Source organism: Capsicum annuum, chromosome 5 (genome assembly GCF_002878395.1).
Source record: "Capsicum annuum cultivar UCD-10X-F1 chromosome 5, UCD10Xv1.1, whole genome shotgun sequence".
Lineage (NCBI taxonomy): Eukaryota > Viridiplantae > Streptophyta > Magnoliopsida > Solanales > Solanaceae > Capsicum > Capsicum annuum.
In genome coordinates, this window is record NC_061115.1 from 204,288,560 (window position 1) to 204,300,648 (window position 12,089).

Consider the following 12,089-nt stretch of genomic DNA (forward strand, 5'->3'; position numbering starts at 1 on the left):
ATTAATTTTATTATTTTAATGTGAATTAGATGAGCTACGCTGGATTTACCTTCTGGATCTGGGTGATCAAAAGTTACTGGCAGCTCTTCGGGGGTCATAAAACAACTCCAAATATCGCAACAAGTAGTGAATAAGGAGAGTAACGATGTAAAATCCAGTGATTTGGGGCCACAACAAAAGCCCCAAATGAAACCAGACCCACCTACTGGATTATTGTTTATTGAAGGAATTGATGTGCAACCCTAGGAGAAGGTATGAACGAGTTTATTTTCTGGTAATCGAGATGTAATGAAGGGCTTGAACTTAAATTTAGTGCCTCTGGAAATGATTAACGGTAATGCCGTGGTGCAACTGGATAAGAGGGAGGTTGAGCTTGAAGCTGAAAAGTGGAAACGCTCTCTTATTGCATATGTGATTGGAAAATCACCAGGTTATAGCTATATGAAGAAATTCTGTGCTCAACAATGGTCTCATGTTGCTGCACCAGAGTAATTCTTACATGATGAGGGGTATTTAGTGTTTAAGTTTAAAACTGTAAAAAAGATAAATGAAATCCTATGTGCTGGTCCTTACATAGTCAATAATAGACCAATGATTTTGAAAATATGGACACTAGATTTTGACTATCAAAAGGAGATACTTCATGAAATTCCCTTATGGGTTAAATTCCCCAAACTCCTTGTAACCTGTTGGAGCGGAGATTTATTAAGTCGCATTGCCAGTTCTCTAGGGAATCCTTTATTTGCGGATGCTTGTGCTGCTAATCGAAGTAGGATCTCTTATGCTAGAGTACTTATTAAGATTAATGTTACTAAACCCCTCCCAAGTACAATTACTGTTAAAGATCCTTATGGAGGAGAATTTTCACAGAAGGTAGATTATGAATGGGCTCCAGAATTTTGTGCAAAATATTTACTAGTGAGGTATGACTGTAATAAGCAGCGGAGAGACATGATGACTTAGGAGCCGAAATACCCAAAGAAACCCCCAAGGATTGTGCAGAAATAGTTCCAAAAGGAAGGGGATCACCCTATAGAGGAAGCCATTAAAGAAAATGGTGTAGTTTCAATCTATAGAGAAGAGAAATTGAAGAATCCCCAGCCCGTTGTAGACTCTGGAAGTGAGATAGCCTGCTCTCAGAAGGATATAACCGAGGATGATTGGATAGTTTCCAGTAAAACAACCACTAAAGGGAAGAAAGTGCAAACAACTAGCCCTATGCTTGGTCCAGATGAATTTCCTGAATTGAAAACCACATCGCCTAAGAATTCATTTCGACCTTTGAGAATTGGAGATAACACAGGTGAACTGCTTCCCTTTGATAGATGTGACACCCCTTTGTCTGTATGAAGTGGATGATATGGAACATGAGGGGCCTAAATAAGAGGTATAAGCTACGTGGACTGAAGAGCTACCTCAAAATAAATAATATTAAGCTAGCAGGGCTCCTAGAAACTAGAGTGAAACAGCACAAGGCTGCTAGCTTACTAGATAATGTTGCTCGAGGATGGTCAATGATTAATAATTATCAATATGCTATTAATGGTCAAATTTGGTTGATGTAACAACTCGAAACACCTCCTAGGACGTCACACGATGCTTAGGGCTGCAAGTAGCCCCAAGCTAACCCTTTGAGCCTATCACTTCTCATAATAACTCATTCAAGGAGAAATATACAAAACACTGGCATTGTCATATCAAATGAAAGGAAATACGAAGGTAATACTCGGTTCAAACGATCACAATATTGGAAATCTCAACACAACCACATTCTGATAACTAGTCTGACAAAACCTCTACTACTACATGAATTCGAGAGCCGTTGGGACAGGTCCCCAACTAACTCAAACTGAACTAAAAGAAATAACATAAACACTCGAATACTAAAATATCTGAAGATAAGTCCTCGAACCATGAGGACTCACCACTGTGGAGATGTAGACAAAGGTACTTGGAAATCACTAACGAGGCTGAGATTGAGCACCTGAACCTACATTATAAGATAATGTAGCACATACACGTATATGTGGATCAGTACTTGGGAATGTATAGAGTATATGGGGGTGTATGCATTTACATAAAACAAAATCAATACTCTTTAATAAAATCATGCATGCAAATAGGAATGACTCACATGGCTTGAATAAGTCTAAAATTAGCTCATAAATCATGTAGAATGAAGTATGTTACACAAATCTCGTGAGTCATTATACTTTGGCTTTAAAATCTGTGCTCTCCTCTTATTCTCATTACTCATAGGATGAAGGAAGCTTTAAATAATACTTTCAACTCATGCATATATCTCATGGAGAGTAAAACTTCCTTATCACTCAAGAACTTATAACTCTTTTGAACTCAAACACTTGGAACTCAAAATCATATGACTTTGGTTTAAAAACTGATGATCAACTCTTATTAGTAGATAAAACTACTTCCTTCTTTGGAAAATACTCAAAAGTAATTTGTTCACTTTAGAAAATATCTCATCTCAAAGCTTTAGGGAAAATATTCTATCTCAATGGAAAATACATTAGTTTAGGGAGGTTCTCTTAACCGACATAAACCATGCGATTTACATGGAGTCCAACGTCTTATCCTCCTAAGAAAGAAACCTTACGTTGGGGAGAGGCGTCATACTCTTGCCAAGGATTATAACCTCAACTCAGTGATCACTTATCTCGGACTCGGGCCCAATCATCTTGGCCTCAGGCCCAAAATCTCAAACCTACGGTGGCACATAGTTCTAGAGTAAGAAACTGTAGTAACTTACCCAACTTGGTGCTAAATACTACTCCCTTTAGTTTATCTCGCTCATCTTATGAAAATCCACTTTCAAAATAATCTCATGGTTTATAAGAACCAACAATCAAATCTGTAATCACATGTAGTAAATTGGATTTCCAAGCTTTATGACCATTAGGTCAAAACATTTCTCAATATTCTTGGATTTCAAAGCTCTATGACCATTCGGTCAAAACATTTCTCAATAATCTCAGAATACTCAAATCATGGGTGCTTATAGCACAAAAGTTCATAAAATTGCAAGTCTCAGGCTTAGTGACCCATAATTCAATCTCAAGTTAAAACTCATCAAAATGCATATTAGTAGCATATAGATTCATAAATCATATAGAAATTTGGAATTTACAGCAATTTAGCTCATAATCTCAACATACTCATATACTTCAATATCTCAAACATTTCAACTATTAACTTCTCAAGGATTAAAATCATGGGATATAGACCCAGCTGTAATTTCTCAAGAAAACATGTAAAAATCATGCCATTAGACTCTCAATTTATGGAAAACATCAAAAGCTTGCAACCATTAACAATGGGTGAAGACTCCCAATTCAATTTCATGTAAAATCTCATAAATTGTAGAAAATTGTATTTTAATAAGCCTTTGGGCACAAGGGTGAAAGAATTACCCTTGTTCAAAACCCCACATACCTTAGATTATGAAATTGGATGAACAAGCTTGTTTCAACTCTTTTTCTTACTCTTGAGAGAGGGTTCTTGCAACCCTTGAACTTGGGGAACTTAAATCTCAACTCAATTTATAGAATCTATGGTAAGTTTTTGAATTTCTTGGAGAAGGGTTTTAGATTTGATCTTGAGGGAGAAACCCTAGCTCTTTTGTGTTTTGGATGATGAATGAAGTCATTTGCTTCATTTGAAATGTACCAGGGTATAAAAGAGTGGAAAAACCAAAAAGCCCTTTTAAAAATGAGTTAAAAATACTGAACGGGGGCTGCGACGGTCGGAGCGATGGTCCGTCACTAGCTTGACGATCCATCGCATGCCGGTCGAAAAAAGAACACACTGCCTCGATGTGAAGGTTGAAGCGATGGTCCGTTGCAGTCTTGATGGTCCGTCGAAACATCCGTAACACGTTGTCCAGGATGAGACCACACTGCCTTAGGAGCGACGATCTCAGCGACGGTCCATCGTCCTGGCCGTCGCACTTAGGCCAGAAAAGAGAGTTACTACCTTGGTTGTGATGGGCTGAGCGACGGTCCATCACAGACTCGATGGTCCATCGGGTCATCTATCGCACCTGGGTGGTTCCGACAACTCTTAGTAAAACGGCCATAACTTTTTACCCCGATGCCGGATTTGGACAAAATTGGTATTGTTGGAAAGCTAATTCAATTCTCTACATGAAAAAAGTTAGATTTAAGAAAATTATATATGGTTTAAACAACAATCACTTGGGTAGTCTCTTCTCAATCTTTTAGGTTCGAAATTACACTTCACTTGACACGCTCTAAGGCTAGACTACAAGAAAACTTTACGAGGTCTTACAGTTGATCTGGGATGATTCTCTATATAAGGTTACAGTTAGAAAAGTTGATGCCCAGCTGATACATTATCAGATTCAAGGAAGATGCAGTGACTTTGATTGCGCTATTACAGTTCTTTATGGGTATAACATAGTCGACTTGAGAAAATCTCTATGGAGGGCACTTTATCAACTAGCTTTATTGACTGCACAACCATGGATTTTAATTGGTGACTTTAATGCGATGTTGCACAATCATGACAGATTATATGGTAATCCAATAACTCCTGTAGAAACCAAAGACTTTGCGGCATGTATTCAAAATCACCACCTAACTGCGATACCTTGAAAGGGAGAATACTATACTTGGACAAATAGATAACAAGGGAGTGCTAGAGTTTGTAGAAGGCTTGGTAGGGTATTTGGTAATGATGATTGGATGATGAAATAGGGTGCTATTTTAGTGGAATATGGACTACAAGCTTTCTCTAATCACTTACCTATGAGGCTATGTTTCAAGCAACTTACTTTGACTACACAGTTTCCATTCAGATACTTTAATATTTGGGCTAGTCACAATTCCTTCACGGAGATAGTAGCTTCATTTTGGGGACAAAATTTCCATTATAAGCCAATGCATAATTTGTGGGGCAAGCTTAAGCATATGAGACCAAGATTAAAGCTACTTAATAATGAGGAGTTTAAAAGTATTGCTGACAAGGTTGCTAAAGCCAGAAATAAGTTGACTATAGTTCAAAAATAGCTGCAATTTCAGTATTCAGACTCTCTAAGGGAATTAGAAAGCACAATGCTCTAAAACTTAGAAAAATGGTCTTTGATTGAAGAGAGTATTATTAGGCAAAATTCCAGGAGTACATGGTTGAAATTGGGGGACTCAAATACAAAATATTCTAATGCCGTAATCAAAGAAAGAACTCAGTGGAAATAGATCACTGAGCTCAAAGCTCTTAGAGGACAGAGGCTAAGTGATTCGAAAGAAATTAAGTAGGAGATTATTCAATTTTATCAATCTCTTATGGGATCTTCCGCTCAATCTCTCCCAGTAATCAATAGAAGTATGATGAGATAAGAAAATAAATTAAACCATCAATAACAACTTCTGCTAATAGACAGTTACAAGGAAGAAAGTCAAAGATAGCTTATGGAGCATAACTGAGAATAAGGCACCAGGTGTGGATGGGTACAATGCCCATTTTTAAAGCAAACCTAGACTATAGTTCAAGAATATTTATATGAATCTGTTTTGGACTTCCTTACCACAGGTAAGCTCTTGAAATCAGTAAACTATACAAAAAAGCCTTAATTCCCAAAGTTCCAAACCCTGAAACAGTGAAAGACTTCAGCCCCATTGCCTATTGTACAGTCATATATAAGGTCATTTCTAAGATATTAATAGTGAAATTACAACAAGTAATAGCTAGTATCATTTGTGAGGCTCAGACAGGTTTTATTCCAGGTAGAAGAATTGCAGATAATGTTACTCTGGCACATGAATTAGTTAGAACCTATAGCAGAAAACATTTGTCCCCAAGATATATGCTTAAAATTGATCTTTATAAGGCCTATAACTCAGTGGAGTGGGTGTTTTTACACCAAACAATGAAGGGGATGGACTTTTCTCAACAATTCATTTTATGGGTTATGGAGTGTATCCAAACTATGAATTACACAATCTTGATAAATGGGGAGCCTACAGTACCATTCAGTGTAGCTAAAGGGTTGAGGCAAGGTGGCCCTTTATCTCCTTTTATCATTGCTATAGCTATGGAGTACTTGAGCCAAAATTTGAATAGGTTGCAAAATAACCCATGATTTCAGTTCCACCCGAGATGTGCAAGGTTGAATATCACTCATCTTTGTTATGCGGGTGACTTGTTACTTTTTTCTAGAGGGGACCTTGAATCTGTTACTGCAATACATAGTTGTTTTAAGCAGTTCTCAATAGCCTCAGGACTGCAAGTTAATTTAGAGAAAAACTCATTGTATTTTGGTGGTGTGGCGCAGAGAACTCAAGACCTGATCCTACATACACTAGGATTTTCACTTGGTAGCCTTCCCTTCAAATACTTGGGGATCTCTCTATCTACTAAGAAAATCAAAATAGACTAATGTCAGCCTCTCATTGATAAGATAGGGACACGAATCTCCTCTTGGACGGCTAAAAAACTTTCCTATGTAGAAAGAGCACAGTTGGTACACTCAGTGTTATTTGGAATTCAGTCTTATTGGTCCCAACTTTTTTCATTACCAGTGAAAGTGTTGAAAGTCATTGAGGCCTATTGCAGAAGTTATATCTAGTCAGGGACCAACATAATCACTAAGAAAGCCTTAGTATCATGGGAAAGAATGTGCTTGCCAAAGGCATCTGGTGGACTCAATATGCAAAATATGGAATAAAGCTGCCCTAGCTAAGTCATATTGGGACCTTATGCATAAGTAGGACAGACTTAGGATTAGATGGATCCATAGCTACTATATAAAGAACCTGGCTCTTCACACTTTTATAATTCCAGCACAAGCTTTCTGGATGACTAAGAAAATCATAGGAGCTAACAATATTTTAGAGAATCTATTCCAACCAATCCAAGAAACTAAGAAAATCATTATACAGATCTATCTTCAGTTGATTGACCATGCTCCAGGGTTAGGTGGAAGTGTCTTATGTTTGATAATCAGGCCAGACCAAAAGCAAGATTCACAATGTGGTTGCATTTCCAGAACAAGCTTCTCATTGTGGATAGGCTAGCTAAATAGGGTGTGAAGGTGAATCCTACATGTATACTATGTCAAAAATTTCCTAAAAACTAGGGACTATTTCTTCCTACATTGTGAGGCTGCAAAGTGGCTTTGGCAAAGAATCATATACTGGTTGAATGACAAATTTATCAAGTTAACAAGTTGGGATCAGTACATGAACTGGAGTATTCTCAATGCAAATGGAAAATCCTGTAGAGCTCAAGTATTTAAAATGGTATATGCTGAGGTGGTTTATGCCTTATGGATAGAGAAAAATCAGAGAATCTTTGAGAAGACCCACAGAATTGGGACGCTGTATCAAAAGGAATTTCTATCATATGCAATGTAAGAGCAACAAGTACAATCACATACTACCTACAACGATTTAAATTCAAAGATTAGTGCATGATTTTGATTTGAGATTCTGATTAGTTGGTTATGTTGATTAGGATTTGAGTTAACCTTTTTTACTTTAGACAGCAAGGTGTGATGCCTATATGCTGTGGCTTTATCATTGTGCACACTTTTGGTGATAAATACAAAATGTTTATTTACCAAAAAAAATATGAATTAGGTAATATTTTTAAATAAATATTCTTATAAAAACATTTCGCGCATTGCGCGGGTACTTATACTACTATTTATTATAAAGCAGAGGACGAAGCACCATGATTGGCCAAGAGACAAACTATTGAGAAGCCAGAGAAAATTGAAGGAAAGGTGTCTTTTAAGTCTTGAATATGGTATTGGTGAAAATTGACCAACTTAAAGGGTCAAATATAATTAAGAAACTTGATTAAGTTAATTGTGGACTTGACTAATATTTTCAAAACTTTCTAATCTTTTAAAAAATACAAATCAACCCATACCCTCTCCTTTCTAAATCAACCATCGCTCTACTCTCTACCCTTCCCCTCGACAGTTTCTCTCAGATTTCTCCCAACCAATAGTTCTGTAAATTTCTCTCTTCAATCTCGGTGAGTTCAACCTCTGATGATAAATAGTTGAGCTTCGAGCTCCTTTTGAAATTTCAACCATCAATCGACATGACAATATTGCTCTCCGACGACAACAACTTCAAGATCTCCATCGTCCCTTTTCGTCTTTCATAGGTAAAAAATTAGGGATTTTTAGTTATGAAGAAAAAGAGGAACTTGAGCCAATTTCTCTTCTAGTATTGGTTAATAATTTCAATATTTGTTTCTTAAATTTGAAATGGGGACTGAAGAAAATTCTAATTTGTGGTATTTCTTCTCTTCTGTTTTCAAAGTGAAATATGAATTTTTGTTATATTGTAGTTCTTGTTGTCGAATTGTTGATTCGATTTGTTGGTGTTTGTTATGTTTTTTAAAGTTTGTTTTTGTTGTTTGTGGTTTTACAAAAAAAATAACAATGTTGGTATATTCGGTCATTGTTGATGTTCTTGGTGTGTGTGTTGTGTGTGCTGTGTTGCTGTTGCTTGGTTGATTTGTTGTTCTTGGTAAAAATGGTAAATTTGATATTAAATGGTGATATTTCTATTGTTCTATTGAATAAAATCTTGCTACTAGTTTATTTTTTCTGCAACATATGAACCATCTATTAGATGAAATCCTATCAACTATTCTAACAAGACGACATGTCCAAGACTTTGATTTCTTTCGATGGATCATTCATTTATTGTGATAGATGACCTTTCTGTTGGATGAAATCTAAACAATATTGATAGTTGATAATAATTCTAACAGATCACTCATATGTTACAATATTGATAGTTGATAATAATGATTTATTTTCAATAGATGACTGATTTATTGAAAGAAATAACAACAATATTGAAACTGTTTTTATTATTTTCAACAGATTACTCATCCATTGCAAAAAGTTAGTAGATATTACAACAAATAACTCACCTATTGCAATAAATGAGTGATCTATTTGAACTATTGTTTTACTGTGTTGTACTTGTTAGATTTACTGTTATCTTATTTTTAATGATGAATTAATCAATTATTATCTTTTTTATTTTCCTATTATTTTTAGATAATATGGCTTTCAAAAGAAAAGAAACCGAATCAAGTTCAAGTAAAGGAATAAGTGAAGCAGCTAGTCTACATCCACCACTCTATAGCTTACTTTACAAGCGATATCTCAATCAGAAGCAGAAGATGATGAACATGGGATAGAGAATGTTTTGAAAGAGATGATCCAAATACTAATAGCCCTTCCACTGAAGAGTTGGTCAAAACCTTCAGCATTGATAGTTATTCTATGAGAATGCAATGCGATAGTGCCATAGATTTAACTGGTGATTTCGTGGTTAAGTTAGCCTTGGAAAAATCTTTTGATACCTTTTAAAAAAATACTTCGAGATAAAAAATTGGATGATTATTTCAGAGACTGCTGCTTTGGGCAATATCTTGATTTGTCGGAGGACAACAATGCTCGTTTCTAAATAACTATGGTATATCATCTTCTCAAGTGTAGGTTTATGTATGAAAATAAAGATAAGATGGATGAGGTGTGAACAAATTACTATGGAATGCATGTTTGTTTTGGATAGAAGGAGTTTGTCATAGTTACTGGACTAAAATGTTATCATCCTTCTCAATCTATACCTATTCTAACCTAAAAAAAAATACCCTACACACCAAAAAAGGCAAAGGCAAGTCAAGTGATAGTGATGACTTGTTGTCCCTTGTTGGTCCATTGTTCAAAAATAAAAATTTTATAGAAACGTTGAAAGGTAAAAGGCTTTCAAAGAAGCACAAACAATCATTATGCTTGGTTTGGTTTGTACATAATATTATTTGGGCGAGAGGCATTAACAACAACATACCACTTGGTTTAATAAAGCTCTCTGAGAATCTTGAGGCATTTAACAACTATACTTGGGGTTATGAAAGCTTCAAAATGACTGTCAAATATTTGTTGACTCCGTGAACACCAAAGACAGTCAACTTATATGTCTTTACATGGGCTTTCATGGTAAACATTTCTTTTATTAGGTTTTTTTTATTGAATAATGCTTTTGATTTATTGACATTATTTTATAGGCTTGGACATTTAAAGTCATTTCTTATTTGAGACAACAAGTGAATTCCCAGGAAGGTGTTTTATGTCCAAGAATTCTGAGATGGTTGTCGATCAAAACTAATAAAAAATAAAATTTCTTGATCTCTGCAACCCCCCGAAGAAAGCAGTAAGTTTAATTCTAATTAAGTTTTTGTTTTAATTAATGATTTTTTAAAACAGTTTGATCATCATTCTAATATATGTACTAATTTATTTTAGATTGTGCATTTGTGGCTTGTTTTGATCAATGAAAGTTGAAGATGTCATTTTTCTTACTTTACGATTTGCGCAAAATTTATCGAACCCTAAGGCCATTGATAGAATAAAAAAGAATTATTTAGAAGAACAACCATCATAAGCAAAATAATTTTGGAGTGTGGGCTTGTTGTTGTTGATGGTGTTGGTTGTGATGGAGCTGTTGGTGGTAGTAGTGGTAGTGGTCCTGCTGTTAGGGATAATGATACTTCTCTTGCAGTTTTTGAAACAAAAAAATGTTATGATTATGTTAGTACTGGTTTTTACAGATTTTTTCCCTCTTAGCAAATGTTCTGCATGCAAATGTAAATACTACAAGACAAACCATGATAGAGTGATTACTGCTATTAATGTCTTAACTGCTTCTGTATAAGAATTCATATCTAAGAGGGGTGTCATTCCATCAAAGAGGATTTCATATTCATACACTCTATTAGAAATTAAGGCGGCTAAGAGGAGAAGGAAAAAATATCCAAGACATTATCAAGGATAAAAAAAGAAAAATTACAACTCCTTTGTCTTTGTTTGACACTTTTGAGAAATATACAAGGGCCACAAGAGAGCATCATGTGCTGAAGAAATAAACCATGTGCTGAAGAAATAAACAAACTACATATGTATTTCAATAGATGACACATCTGCTAAAAATTATCAAATAGATGTAGACATTTGCTGCAATAGATAACTAACCAGTTGTATCAGATACATTATATATTGCAACATATGTCTCATTTGTTGGAGGAAATCAAACAGGTTTCCAACTATTTTAATTTGTCCCAACAGATGATCCATCTGTTGCAATAGATGGGTCATATATTGGGACAAGTTACATCAAGACTTCTATACCATTTTACTTTGTTCCAACATATGAGTCATCTGTTTTAACAAATGGGTTATTTATTGGAAATTATCATTCAGGTCTTTCTCTTGTTTTATTTTTTCCCAACAAATGAGCTATACGTTGCAACAAATGGATTATCTATTGGGACAAATTACATCAAGGCTTCCTACTATTTTAGTTTATTCAAACAGATGAGTCATCTGTTTCAAAAGATGGGTCACTTGTTAGAAATTGTCATACAGGTCTTCTTCCTATTTTAATGGGACAAATTAAAATAGTAGGAAGACCTGTTTGATTTTCTCCAATTGATGAGTTATCTTTTTCTATTTTTTTATATCATTGTGATTAGCACTGACAATTCTAGCTTTTCAGGTGGATGTCATGGTAGAAGCAACTGCTGAATAACATACCACATTTGATAATCCATCAACTTCTTCCAAGAGGAAGAAAAAATAAAGCTTGACCATCCGAAAAAATGAACGAATTATCTATTTGAAGGGTTCAATATCTCGAACAAGGCTTCTAAAAAACTAACCAATTTGATCAACAACTATTCAGAATGGATTGCCGATGGGTTGTTAAAGAAGCTTCATGCCAACAGGTACATAAATCATTTTTAAAAATTTGATATATACAATTCTTGTTGTAAACACACGACATTAACACATAAAATCATGTAGAAAATATAAACACTACAAAGTGAACCAATCGGGTCTTGGTTTTGATATGTTTGACTTTGTTGTTGCACATCCCAGAATAAATAATTGGTTCTATTTGATATCACAACCCCAAACTTGCTGGAGTGATGAGGTTTAAATGCCATATATATATATATATATCTTACTATTATCACTATATTTAATTATATCTGTTTATTAATTTTATTATTACGTAATA